Here is a 13,400-nt window from a genome sequence, read left to right on the forward strand (position 1 = left end):
GGGCGGGGAGGCGCCGGTTAACTTTCCCGGGGAGGCCGGCCGGGCTCTAGCGTGGTCGGGGGCGGCTTGGCCCCGCGCGCACCCGGGCAGCGCGGCGCGGCCGGCGGGCCACACGCACGCGGTGAGCATGTGCGGAGAGCGCGGCGCAGGCATCATATGGACATTTGTTTGGGAAAAGAGCTGCTCGCACCTTTGTGTGCATAAATACATATGTTTCTCAGAAGCCTACCTGGAAAGGTGCTTTATCTGTAATAAGCGATTTTCAAAATATGATCCAGAGCACCGGATCTGTGGAGAAAACACGCGCACACAAGAAAAGGGTTTTGATACTAAACACAAAGCTGTAATTGAAGTGTTTATGCCCAAATGTACTGTGAATTAAACATATGGTGGTATTTATCGTCTGGTGGGTCTGTTTGAAAGGTTTTGTCGATCAGTTCTCGTTTTACAAAAATAAAATAATGAACTAAATGTTTGCTAAACATACATACCTCTACGGCAGCATCGACAGTAGAAGTTTATTCACTTTGTCTACTTTTTTTTGTAGCTCATCAAGGCGGTTTATAGATTATAACTTAGATTAGTGATCATGTAACAATATTGATGAGGGCAGCGGGTTGTTTTTAGAAAGGGTGGCACTTCACAGGTTTGAAACAAATGTGTTCGGTGTAAGGTCCTCAAAAAGCAGAGCTTGGGGTTTTCTAGGACCTTTGTATAAGCCTAAGGTATTAAAAAAGCACCTTACTCCTTTAAGATTTGGCCTGAAAGAAACCTTTTTTGTTGATATTTTCAGTTACTGCTGTCTTCAGAGTAAAATAACAATTTGCAGCCTTTTTAAAAGGTTAAGGGGTTCTGTTTTCCTACTTTTGTACTTAAATATTTGGAAATTGGGGTAGTCACTATTGTAAAGCAATGGTAGTTTCCTCTCAGTATCAGAGACCTAAATTCTCACACCAAAAAAAAGTTCATTAAAACTAACTTTTACACATCTGGACTCTGGGTGGCCTAATAAGCTCAGTGATGAGACAGGTGCCCTTTTTTGGCCAAAGTCAAAGGCTCTTGCCCCTGTTGAGTTCGAGGAGCTGCTGGAGGCCTTTCCAGACCTTTGTGTGTTCTCTGGGGGAGGTGGGGAAGGAGGTAGGAAAACCATCAGAAGAGAGGGAGTGAGATTGGAAACTCCCTCCCAACCACCAGAAAGTGTTCAAAGCCTCTCTGTGGTTTGTCCTTAGAGCTATTTTCATATATGAAAGAGGGAATGTTAGATTAAACAATGTCATCCGATGGGAATTTAGATAACTGCAGGTTTCCAAAACACTGTATTGAGTGTACAGGGAAACAGCACAAAGAGAGCTGGTTTTGCATCAGAAAGATTCTGAAGCTCAGACTGACTGCAGAACTAGCACCTTTTGCAAAGGCGCTTTTCAGAAGCAGTGAAAATATAATATTTTACTTTTTTTGTCAATATTTGTAGTGAAATACATATAAATGTCACTAAGCATAATCTTATGTTCAATTAGTAAGCTATCTCAGTACAACTAGGGTTCATTATCTGAGCCACCCAGTGAAACACATCTATCGGCCTAGCTTGAAGTTTCACATTATGCCACCGTGCGTGGGTCCTGTTCAGGCAGTAGCTACTGGAAAATCAAACCACCCATCTAGTGAATGAGGACTCCTCACACTGTTTCTTGACAGGGTCATCTCCAAACCGGGGATCCCAGACTTACCTTCCCTTGAAATGACCTCATTCCCTCCCTTCACAAGGGAGGGCCCACCCTGCCTCAGGTCCCTAAGGTCCAGGGCTTCCAGCCTGAAATTCTTAGACCCTACACCAAGCTGCTATCTTTCCTAACAGAAATTCCTAAAGTGTTATTATCACATTGGTAATAATAATCATTTGTTTATATCCTTGAAGTTTATAAAGTATTTCTGTGCATAAATGACTTCCTTTGAATATCATGAAAATAGTCACCAAAGGTGGGGACCTGTGCCATAAACTTGTTCCAGTAAAGTGAACTTCCTCCCCTGTGCTTACTGAAGACAGACTTGAAGTGACCTTTGGACAAATAAAAGCACCCAGTGTGGAAAAGCCTTGGTTCTCCCTGTGAAGGGGTTTTAAGGGAGGCTTAGGGGCTTCCCCGGTGGCTCAGTGATAAAGGAGTCTGCCTGCAATGCAGGAGACACTGGTTCAATCCCTGGGTCCAGAAGATCCCCTGGAGGAGGAAATGGCAACCCACTCCAGTATTCTTGCCCAGAGAATCCCATAGACAGAGGAGCCTGGCGGGCTACAGTCCATGAGTAGACCCAATTTAGCAACTAAACAACAACAATCCCTTTGACTTCTATATTCCAGAACCTATCTGATATGATAAACATTGTGGCTTCAACATGAAATACTCAGATAAATGAGGCACCATACAAAGGTCACATGTATTGTTACCGCCACCCACTAATCATTCCAACACATGTAGTATACCAGATCAGAGGCCTCACCAAAATGCAATAGTTAGGCAAGAAAGCCTTGACAACAAAGAAGTAACTATTGTTACCAATTTCCAATACTTTGTCCTAATCTAAAAGCTGTCCTTATGCTTTGAATATAAATGTTAATATGTTTCTAAAAAAGAGAAATTATTGTTACTAAGAAATTTTAAAGCAAAGTGAGTGAAGTCCTTCAGGCCTGTCTGACTCTTCGTGACCCCGTGGACTGCAGCCTACCAGGCTCCTCTAGCAAAGAGGCACGTTATTAAGTTCTCTTGAACTTTCTAGCTAACTCTCAACAAAGAGAAACCTGGGGCCAGTAACTGTTACCAGAAGTTACATGTTTGTTATAAAATGACTAAACAAATCTTGACTTGTTTTATTTCAGTAATATTACACCCGGGGGTGTGGAATGGCAAGATAGCCTACACCTTTACAACTTATATCACTCAGGAAATAGAACATTTTAAAATTAAGGTGGTTTAATCCCAGAACTATAGGATCTCATTACTGTATTTTTAAAGCCACCGTGATGTTTTAAGTTGTTTACGTGAGCTGATCTATGTAATTAAAATATTCAAAACAAACTTAATAACATGAAAAAGACATCTGATACCAAAAATATGATCCTGGCACTGTAACTCTTTCTCGTATTTTTACTCACCCGGGAACTCAGTGGCTTTGTGTCTGCAGCATTTACCCTCAAGCGTCTCTCTGGCACCCTGTGATATATTTCTGTTTCATTCTGACTAGTTTGTGTAATTCTTTGTGGCTCTTCCAGTGTTCAGGGTTTGCCATCCACAGCAATGCACATCTCAGACACGCATCTCAGGATCTCAGCATACAAGCTCCTTTTCTCCATCTGTGCTTAGCAGACGACGTGTGACCTTTCCTCATCAGTGTGAACCTTGTCAGTTTTCCATGACTCTGTGACCCGATTTCATTACAACAATGAACTTTACTTGGGAGTCTTCATTTAAATTACAAAAGCGACACACAACCATCTTACAAGTATTTATGCCTCTCAGATAATGGAAATAGCAGGTCGTATCCTGCCTTTGTGATTAGTCAGAATAGAAAACCAGCCACACACAGAGCATACTGCTGTACCCATCACTTACTTATACTGACCAGCCATGTGCTTCCTTGGGCAGTGATCAAGGCCTCACGTTATGCTGATGGTTTTGCTATTCATTCAACAAACTTTTATTGAATGTTTAGTGTACCATGCATTGTTCAAGAAGTTGTTTACAGTAAACCAAACACAGCCCCTATACCCGCAAGGACTTTATGATCCAGTCCAGTCAGGAGGGGGTTGGGAGGACAGATTTCAAAAAATACGTGCGCTTCCCAGGTGGCGCTAGTGGTGAAGAACCTCCCTGCCAATGCAGGAGACATAAGAGACGCAGGTTCGACCCCTAGGTCAGGAAGATCCCTGAAGAAGGAATGGCAACCCACTCCAGTATTCTTGCCTGGAGAATCCCATGGACAGAGGAGCCTGACAGGTTACAGTCCATGAGGTCACAAAGAATCAGACACCACTGAAGTAACAGCATGGCACACATATTAGGCTATAGTTTGACTTCCATAACAAAGGCAATATAAAAAATGGTTTAAACAAGATAAAAATTTATTCTCTAACGTGGCCATTCCAATGTAAGCATTATAGAACTGGTAATGTAAAAAGGACCCAGTTTGTTCTACTAGCTCAACACATATCTTCTTACTGGTTGCCTAACAGCCTTTCTGGCTCCTGCCATCACATTCATATGCCAGTCACTGGGCTCTTTCAAGACTTGTCCTGGCAGTTGTGCTTATTACTTCCACTCAGACTCACTTGGCCAGGACTTGGGCATATGACCATACCTAAGTGCTAGTAAGTCAGGTAAATGACAGGTACCAACCTTAAATAAAAGAAGATGGGAAGATGGTTGGGAGCATATATTAGTTTAGATAGGGCTTTTAGAGGAGGCTGCTCAGTTAAGGTGACCTGTGAGCAGGAAACAAAATTGGGGGGTGAGTGGGCAAAAGCAGAAGAAGGAGGAGGGGATATCAAATACAGGAGGGTGAGAAGGTAAAAGTCTCTCAGTCATGCAAATCTTTGTGACCCCATGGACTGTAGCCTGCCAGGCTCATCTGTACATGCAATTCTCCAGGCCAGAATACTGGAGTGTGTAGCTGTTCCCTTCTCCAGGGGATCTTCCCAACCCCGGGAATAAACTCAGGTCTCCTGCACTGCAAGCAGATTCTTTACCTTCTGAGCCACCAGGGAAGCCAATACAAAAGAACAGAGGCAAAAGCTGTATTTAGGGGTAAAAATGATGCCAGTGAGCCAAGCAGTGGCCAAAGAGGGAGTCAGGAACCAGATGTGAAGTTCTTTTTCTTTTCATGAGATGGAAAGCTATCAGAAGGTTTTGAGTGGAGAAATGACTTGATCCAACTTCTCTTTTATTATGGGTAGTGTCGAGTGCAGTTGTGCAACAGTGGGAAGGGGACAACTGGTTAGGGACTAATGTAGAAATCCCAATGAGAGGGTGGCACGTGGGGGATGGTGGCAAGACCTGGTTAAAAGATGCTAAACTCTGTGTACATTTTATTTATTTTTAATTGGAGGATAATTGCTTTACAATGGTGTGTTGGTTTCTCCTGTACAACAACGTGAATCAATTATAAGTATATATATACATATATCCCTCCCTTTTGAGCCTTCCTCCCACCCCTCTAGGTTGTCTCTCTGTGTACATTTTATTTAATTTTTTAAATAATTTTGTTTATATTTAATTTATTTTATTTTTTGGCTGTGCTGGGTCTTCACTGCTCCATGGGCTTTCTCTAGTTGTGGCAAGCAGGGGCTACTCTTCATTGTAGCAGGCTTCTCATTGTGGTGGCTTCTCTTGTGGCAGAGCACAGACTCTAGGGCTCACAGGCTTCAGCAGTTGCAGCACATAGGCTCAGTAATTGCAGCCCCCAGGCTCTAAAACACAGGCTCAGTAGTTATGGTACACGGACTTAGTTGCTCTTGACCATGTGGGATCTTCCCAAGTCAGGGATCTAACTCACATGTCCTATATTTACAGGTGGATTGTTTACCACTGAGCCACCAGGGAAGCCCTCTGTGTACATTTTAAACAAGCATCAGAAAATATACTTGTGGCATGAGAGAGAAACACAAGAGTCAAAGATGATTCTGAGATTATAGACCAAATAAGTAGAAGAATGGAATGGCCATTTATCAAGATGGAAGAGACTGGGAGAGGAGAAAGTTTATGAGGGAAAAATCAAGAGTTTTGCATTAGAGTTTGATGTGCTGATCAGACATCCCCTTGAAGACATCAAATAGGCAGCCAGAGACCCAACTCCAGTGTTCAGAGGAGGGATCAGAGCTGAAAAACATCATGTTGGGACTCATCAGTTAAGTAAGGATATTTGAAATCATAGATCTGGATACAACTGGCTAGAGAGTAAGTGTAGGCAATAAAGAGCTCTCTATTATCTTATACAGTCTCTGGCCCCAAATATCTCCCCTGCTGTTGATGGGCTCAGAAGCCTAAACGTATTTTATCACTGGTGGATGTAAGGTGACACTCTATCTGGACAAGGACATTGTTGAAAAGAAACCACAGATCATATTAATGGCTACCAGTTATTGAAGCTTGTTGCTTGTTACCAAGCACTTTTATCTTTGCTGTCCTTAATTTTCTCAAAAAACCTGGAGAGGTAAATAATATTGTTATCTCAGTTTGACTCATGAGGAAACTAAAGTAACAAGACCAAATAGCTTATGGAAGTTCATGTGCCAAATGGCAAAACAAGAATTTACACTTGAGGCTATCTGACAGCCCTGTCTGCTCTTCCGCAGAGTGAAACCAAGTAGGTCACGGCAAGAAAGTGCAAGTCCTTCCATGAATGGAGAAGAGAGAAATGTAAAGTGGAAAAAAGGAGAAACTGCTTGAGGGAGGAACCACATCGTAATCTCAGTTATGTGACCCACAGTTTCTAGATTAGAGTCTCCAAAAATTATTTACTGAGTGCAGTGGTTATAATCAATCAACTGCATTCACTCGTTTGCACTCTGAGCTGTTAATATTAGTCCATCTACACAAGGAAGGAAGGATTACATAAGGAAGACCTTTGTGCCACTTACTCCCTGCCTCTCACCACCGCTTCCCCTGCCCCCACATGGCAATTTAGCTGTAGACTGTTCTTAAAGACAGATTTTGCGGGCAAAGAAGGCAATATACAGTAATTCAGTTTCCTTTATTACAAATTTGAAAACCTAGCTTTCCTTTAAGCTTTCAATTTCAAGTTCCATATCTAAGTCTCTCTTTTAAGTGAATGTTTACAATTTAGTTAATTAAATTCCTTTGAATTATTAAACTGCATTTATACATTTAATATATTCAATCTTTTAAAAATACTTTATTACTCAACAAACAAAAGAATCACAAGTCATGCTCATAAATATGATAAATTAATTTTAAAATAGGATGAATCTTATTCTTTTGAATATTACAAAAATACAGATTTAATAAACTCATATCTTTTCATTAGAAATCACAAATCTAAAACAATGACAGAGCTTATGGAGATAGTTTAAATTGGCATCTCGAAGATAACCTGTTAAGCATTCTAAAATGTCAAATTATCTTAAACATAAATGTTTATAAGACCAAACACAAATATGCACAAATTATTTCTAAGCATAGAATAAAAAATTTACTTTCGTAGACTTGAAAAGTTTAAGTAAGTAATGAGATACTTCTTTGTTTAACTTGATGCTTTACTGGGACTAAAACAAACATGCTTTAAATAAAAAAATTCTACTGGTCCAGGTGAGTTAGGATGAGTGGCTAATCGTCCTAAGAGGTTCTGGCTGGATATGTAGACATTAGGGTAGCATTTCTCATAGCTGATAAAACATACTGAATCCTCCTTAATGCCAGTCAATGTGAATAACAAATTATCGCCTGCAAATGGCTAGTGGTCTTGCTGCCGTTCCTGTTCACAGATTCTGCCTGCATCTATTTCTTCCAAGTTATTTGTATTTGTGCCCCTACTGCTAGATTGGGGCTAGTGGTAAAGAACCCGACTGCCAACGCAGAAGACTTAAGAGACACAAGTTCAATCCTGGGTCAGGAAGATCCCCTGGAAGAGGAAATGGCAACCCACTCCTATATTCTTGTCTGGGAAATCCCAAGGGCGGAAGAGCCTGGCAGGCTACAGTCCATGGGATCACAAAGAGTTGGACACGACTGAGCAACTGAACACAAAGCACAAAGCACTGCTAGACTGCTGACAAACCTAGCTGAATTCAACCAATTTATGAACTATTTCATTCTGAATTTTATTGTTTTTCATCTCTGATGAGACTACAATTCTTAAAGAAGTTAACTGTGCACTCTCTCATGTCTGTGACTGGCTCTGCAGTTCTGAACATACACACACATACACACACACACACATCTTCAATATAGCTAATGGAAAGAGAGCAGCCTTCACTTTATAAGAATATGCCAAATGCCCTCATTTAAAGATTTCTCAAACTGTGTTCCATTCATTGTGGACACATCGCATGTGGTATAGTGAATAAAAGGGTCAACATTTTAAAAGTTTGGGAAATCTCACATGTTAAAATATCTTCTAGATGTTTGCCATGTTCGTTAACATATTAAAGACTGAGAAATTTTGCAGTGTGAAAATCTTATAAACCCACTGAACCCCGTTTTTAAAGACATATCTTTCAAAGTCTTGCCAGGCTAGCATTCTGTGAAACATATCTGGTAAATTGTGTTCAACTTGGTAAAATACCTTTAATTCTTGATCTTTTATTTGTTTACTTTTTGGAGATTCTAGCTTAGATATACAACTAAATGGACTTCCTAATACTTTCTTAGGGCTTCCCAGGTGGCTCAGTGGTAAAGAATCCACCTGCAAATGCAGTTGATGCAGGAGACATGGGTTTGATCCCTGGGTCAGGAAGATCCCCTGGAGGAGGAAATGGCAACCCCCTCCAGTATTCTTGGTTGTAGAATCCCAAGGACAGAGGAGCTTGGGCTACAGTCTGTGGGGTCACAAAGATTTGGACATGACTGAGCACACGCAATACTTCTTTTCCCCTAAACTTATCCCACCCTGCCATAGATAAAATTCAACAGTTGCAGCTCTTCCCCACAGGGGAAACTGCTCTCCCAGGGGAAAAAGGCAAGAGAAACTGTGTGTCCTGTGGCAAGTCCCCTCCAAAGAGAGAGGGGAAGTCCCTGAGTACCTTGTGCTCACTCATTTCCTTCCCGCAGGCTTGAAAGTCACTGTCCTTTGCAAAGACTCAAAGAATGCCTCCTGAGGCACAGATGCCCCCATCCTTCAGCTTTTGATGTTGTGATCTTCCTTGAGCAACACAAAGGGAAGACTGTGAATGCCAGAACCAGGTTATTGTTGAGTCAAATAAAATGCACTTGATTTTAGACACATTTAGTGATAGGAATAACCACCACAGGGCTAGGTGAAGGGTCAGAGGAACTGAGTTCTAGATTGCAGCTCCACTTAAGTTGTGTGTAATCTTAGACAAAGCATCAACCAGCTCAGCTTCCTCATTAATAAAAAGGGAGGACATGAACAGCATTGTTCCAGAGTCAGGATTCAAAACATTTCTCAGCCAGTTCTGGCCACACAACATCATCCTGCCAACTGGCAGCCTCACAGCCTATCTCCATCACTCAGTCAACATCTATCGGTGCTACCACGTGCCAGCTACTTCACAGGGCTGACGCATGCATCTAATTAAATAATGTTTGTGAAAGCGGATCACAGCCTCCTTTCAAAAGCAAAGTATTTTTAGTCATTATTATTCTGTGTAATAAAAGGTATAAAGAATAAGAGAGATGGGAAGCTTCTTAGACACATCTCACATGTTTCTTCATCTTGCCTATCCCCCTAGGGGCAGCAATATTAACTTTGAGAACAGAAGTCACTTCAAGCAATAGCCAGAGGAAGTGGAGACCTGGGCCAAGACCAGCCTGAGACACAGCTTAACCTCAAAACATCAAACAGTAGTGAGAGCGAGCATGTTATTGAGTACTTACCATGTGTTAGGTTTCTTGTTCAAAACCATTTTATGCAGATTAACATTTAATCCTGGCCATACCTGGATGAATGTGTGTGTGTGTGTGTGTGTGTGTGTGTGTGTGTGTGCATGATCAGCCCTGTTCTACCGTTTGTGACCCCATAGACTATAGCTCACCAGGCTCCTCTGTCTATGAAATTTCCCAGGCAAGAATACTGAAGTGGGTTGCCATTTCCTCCTCCAGGGCACCCTCCTGATCCAGGGATCGAACCTGCATCTCTTGTGTCTCCTCCATTGAAAGGAAGCTTCTCTATCACTGCTCACCCTGGGAAGCCCAGCTGGATGAATGAGGAGCTATTATTATCCCCTGTCCAAAGATGAGGAAACCGAATCACTGGCTGATTCAGGGACTTGCCTGAGGTTCCCTAGCTAGTAAATGTCAGCACTGGATTTTCTTTTAGGCAGATGAGTTCATGTCCTTAACCACGACTCCACACAGGGGTTGGGGTGGGAGAGAACTGCAGCTGCCAGAGAGCATTCTGGGTCACAAGCCACACCTGGAGGTCCTGGGAGGCCTGAGAGAGGAAGTCTCAGGAGCAGACATCTCCACAGCTCTTACAGGGAAGGCACAAGACCCTCAGTCTCCAGAAGCTCCTGGCTGGCAGGAGCCCTTGCCCACAGGCATTGAGAACTGGGGCACCCACAGCCTGAGGAGGGGCAGCTCCAGGGCATAGCACGAGGTGGAGTCGGGGAAGGGGGCAGGAAGAAAGGAGGGGAGGAAAGGACTGCAGTCCTCCATCCAGCTGGGGAAAGGCAGCCAGGTCAATGGGTTTGCCTTTGGGTGGGAGGATTAGCTCTACTGAGTAAATACACCTGGAGCTGAGGGCTGGGGTGGGACTTCCTCCTCCTGAGGCATCAGAGATGAGTTACAGAGGAGTGAGGGCAGAGAAAGGGCCCTGGCAGGCTGGGAAGCTGGGGACCAAACTTACTGTAAAGGGCAAGATAGTAACTATCTAGCCCTTAGGCTTTGTGGGTCATGTTCTTTGTCTCTCCCCCTTCTCCCCCCGCACCCTCCCCGCCACCTTTTAAAAAGGTATACACAGTTCCTAGCCCAGGCTGTGACTGAATTTGATCTGCAGGTTACAGTTTTGCCAACCTTTACTCTGGGCTGCCCTCATGACTCAGACGGTAGAGAATCCATCCGCAAAGGAGGAGACCTGGGTTCCACCCTTGGCTGGAGAACATCCCCTGGAGAAGGGCATGGCCACCCAGTCCAGTATCCTTACCTGGAGAATTCCATGGACAAAAGAGCCTGGCGGGCTATAGTCCATGGGGTCACAAAGAGTCGAACACAACAGGGTGACCAACACGTTCGTTCACTTTCTTCTTTCAACTCTCACTCTAAATAAATCATCAGTAAACCTCACGTTTTACCTGAGTCTGACCCTGCCCTCCTCTCCAAAATCGGCCATTGACCTTGAACTAGGAATCTCCAAAGAATTGGAGGGACCCTGCTTGGACCTTATTCAAGGAGTTGGATGAGGAAAAGAGCGTAGGATTCTAACTCTGGTGATGCTTCATGAAATCTGAGTGAGGTGTGTTCCTCTGAGGTGCCTGAAGACTAACTCTTTTTGGCCACCCGAAGGTTTGCTCTGGAGATGTTTATGCCATGCACAGCTGCACACGTGAGCAACTCTGCAAGAGTTAGGTCCCATGCCACATTCCATTTGAGAAGTGATGCCTGAGACGATATTGCAGAGCAATGATACTTGGTATTATTCTATTTCAGGGAAAGTGAAGGAGCCACCTTTCCCTCTTTACCCCAGAATGGAATGTCCCGATGTTTTTGAGAAGAACCTGACCTTAGCAGGAAGAGACTGTACCTTTAAGTAAACTTGGCTCTCGGTCACAATGTCTCCTTTGAAGAGCCCAGCTATGCAATAAGGAAGTTCAGGTGTAAAAACAAGCTGCTTTACATATTTTGCTCTTAGAGGCGCAGCTCATTGTCCTACCATCTGCCCCAAACTGTCTCATATCTAGACACAGAACAGTCTTCTCTTCCCACCTTGAAGTTTAGCTAAAGCTATTCTTAACTAACACAGAGGCCGAGGTGTTTTCTGGCTGTGCTGGCTCTTCACTGCTGTGTGCGGGCCTTACCAAGTTTCGGTGAATGGGGACTGCTCTCTGCTTGTGGGGCACAAGCTTAGTTGTGGCCCCGCAGCTGTGGGCAGCAAATGTAGGGTCCCTCCTCAGACTCCCCCACTGCCCATCCTTCACCCTAGTCAGCATACATTCTACCAATAAGGGTAGCAGGGTGAGAACTTTGAGAAGTATTTTAAAAAGAGAATTATAAAACACATCCAAAATATAGAAAAAGGATTCCTTTTTCTTTAATCTTTTAAAAATATGAGATCAGGATGATAGTAATAAGTAAGATTCATGCCCACACCCTTACAATTTCTTAAGACTAATCAGTATGTGGTAAAAATTGTTTTCTAAAGCATATGCTCTTAGATATATCTCTTTATATAGACATATACATATAGCTAAATCCCTAATTAATAGAGGAAATATTTGAGGTAATAAAATGTTATAGAAATTACAGTATTGTCTTACATCATGTTTATGTTTGGTAAATATGTTAAATACTCCAGCTTGATTTAATGTAAAACAGGTACATAATAACACACAAGCAAAAGTGTATAAAAGGCCCATTATAACCAAAGTGTTTAATAAATGGTATTTCATTATTTTTCTCAGATATGTGCCAACAAAATTGTAAAGTGCCAAGAAAAGCAGGAATGATATTTAAGGTTCTGGCCAGCTTTGGACTTGAATTTAAGTTTTTGACCTGAAGCTTTCTGAAAATGTGTGCTTTAAAGATGATGCTGGTATCTAGAACAGATACTCCAATCAACACACATACACCCCCTACACACACACACACATACACACACACACACACACACACACGAGGAAGGCAAGAAAAGAAGTATTTCGGGAGAGAGCAGGGATTCTTATATGTGAAGATTATTTCCGTGAACCACGATCCTGTGATTCAGCATTCATAAAATAAATCGTTTACAATTTGAGCAAACTAATGTCAGGTTCCTGCAGTGCTAAAGAAAATGGCTTGTGGGAGTTAATAAGAAATAGGGGCTGGAACAAGTGTGTGGAGCCTTTGTTCTGTTCCAGGGGGTTGACTGTCCTTAGAAGGCTTACAAACCACTATTTATGACTCACCTCTCCACCCACACTTCTTCTCCAAGCTCTTAATACCACTTAGGTCTTCTAGTGTTATCCTGGGATTTTAATTCCACAGTTCAGTTCAGTTCAGTCACTCAGTCGAGTCCGACTCTTTGCGACCCCATGAACCGCAACACACCAGGCCTCCCTGTCCGTCACCAACTCCCAGAGTCCACCCAACCCAACGTCCATCGAGTCAGTGATGCCATCCAACCGTTTCATCCTCTGTCCTCCCCTTCTCCTCCTGCCCCCAATTCCTCCCAGCATCAGGATCTTTTCAAATGAGTCAGCTCTTCGCATCAGGTGGCCAGAGTATTGGAGTTTCAGCTTCCACATCAGTCCTTCCAAAGAACACCCAGGACTGATCTCCTTTAGAATGGACTGGTTGGATCTCCTTGCAGTCCAAGTGACTCTCAAGAGTCTTCTCCAACACCACAGTTCAAAAGCATCAATTCTTCGGCGCTCAGCTTTCTTCACAGTCCAACTCTCACATCCATACGTGACCACTGGAAAAACCATAGCCTTGACTAGATGGACCTTTGTTAGCAAAGTAATGTCTCTGCTTTTGAATGTGCTGTCTAGGTTGGTCATAACTTTCCTTCCAAGGAGTAAG

At 42.9% G+C, this 13,400-nt stretch overlaps 1 long non-coding RNA gene across 1 annotated transcript in view; it reads left to right on the forward strand.

The window, feature by feature from the left end:
* LOC104992722 overlaps positions 1-13,400 on the forward strand; it is a 65,453-nt gene that overhangs the window by 1,250 nt on the left and 50,803 nt on the right. The gene's annotated exons all lie outside the window — the stretch shown is intronic.

The sequence above is a fragment of the Bison bison genome, unplaced genomic scaffold (assembly GCF_000754665.1).
Source record: "Bison bison bison isolate TAMUID 2011002044 unplaced genomic scaffold, Bison_UMD1.0 scf7180017864222, whole genome shotgun sequence".
NCBI lineage: Eukaryota > Metazoa > Chordata > Mammalia > Artiodactyla > Bovidae > Bison > Bison bison.